The sequence below is a fragment of the Pygoscelis adeliae genome, unplaced genomic scaffold, assembly GCF_000699105.1.
Source record: "Pygoscelis adeliae isolate BGI_AS28 unplaced genomic scaffold, ASM69910v1 Scaffold179, whole genome shotgun sequence".
Lineage (NCBI taxonomy): Eukaryota > Metazoa > Chordata > Aves > Sphenisciformes > Spheniscidae > Pygoscelis > Pygoscelis adeliae.
The window spans coordinates 2,948,718-2,950,006 of record NW_008825612.1 but is presented as its reverse complement, the minus strand read 5'-3'; the positions used below and the strand labels follow the sequence as shown (position 1 = coordinate 2,950,006).

The window sequence follows — 1,289 nt, the reverse complement described above, 5'->3', positions numbered from 1 at the left end:
GCAGATGATTACACCATGTGCTAAAAATATGCGATTGAAGACAATTTCAAGGCTCGGATCCTCTGTTAAAGTAATGTGGGTAGAGTCAGAATTTTCTGCAAGGCCCCTGTTTTGGAAGAGCAGCATTTGCCATGCATGGGTCTGCCCGCAACCTGCCTCCGGCGCTGGCTCTCCGTGGGGCACAGCAGCTGTTTATTTAGGCGTATAAATCCATAGTCGGAGGGGAATGGCTGGCTCCAGGGAGATCAGACACTCCTCTCCAAATGCTGACCTTTTTTCCCAAGTCTCTTCATAGCTTTGTTAATAAATCTGAGTCATCCATATTTCAACCTTCTGCATTAACCTTGGCTGTTTGTCCTGTCTCTTAATGTCTCAGTGTCTTGTTTCGCAGAGATAAAATGTGTGGGTGTGTGGCTTTATAAGACAAATGTTTAGGCTTTTTAAAAATTCTCTACTTTTCTGGTTGATTTTTCTCATTAGGGTGTTTCTCTGCTGTCCCCATTCCTTGTAGGTGGCCCTCCTCTTGTATCGTTGACTTGACAATCCCAATTTTGGGGCAGTATTTGCCTGGTCCTTGCCGTTACCAGTTGGGCAAGACACATGTCTCCTGCCCTGAGCTTTGCTCCCAACCTGAGTTTCAGAAATCAGCAAAACCCAAGCGACCGCCGGCGTGAGCGATGCCCGACGTAAGCACTGCATAGGAAAGTCTGAGCTACCGGCACCGTGTGATTTTTATCAGCTGAAATCGCGTCTTGTAAATATTTACTGGAATTTCAAGTAGGGTTTATCTAATTAAAGCCAAGTAAAACTTTCCATGAAAAAGAGCCGCCCAACCGGTGGTTGCCGGTGGATGTTTAGGGACACGTTTAAGAGCTGGGGGGACAATACAGGATATTTTCTCAGCTCTGCTGCCGTCTGTGGCTCAGGGCATCCTGAGCCACATGAGGTCTTCAAGCACCGAGTCACCCGTGCTGGGGACCACGTACCTGGTGGCCCCGAGCACATCCAGCTGTTCCTGGCAGCAGCCTTCCAAATTTGCCATACCCCTGGCCGGACTGAGACAGGGGCTGGCCTGGCTGGCACAGCACGGGGAGGGCGGCGGGGATTTACTGGGGTTTGCAGCAGTGGTGGGGGTCCAGAACCCCTCTCCCCATGGGAACGGCAGCGTGTCCGTCCCCCTGCTGCTGCCGGCTTCAGCACAAGGCAAGCAAATGCATCTTTTTAATTTGCGTGGTCGTCAAGGTTGCCAGGACTGTAAATGTCAAATCTGAGCAGAAATATTTGGCACG

The 1,289-nt window shown here is 50.3% G+C and overlaps 1 protein-coding gene across 1 annotated transcript in view; it reads left to right on the top strand.

The window, feature by feature from the left end:
* DAAM1 (dishevelled associated activator of morphogenesis 1) overlaps positions 1–1,289 on the top strand; it is a 78,258-nt gene that overhangs the window by 18,177 nt on the left and 58,792 nt on the right.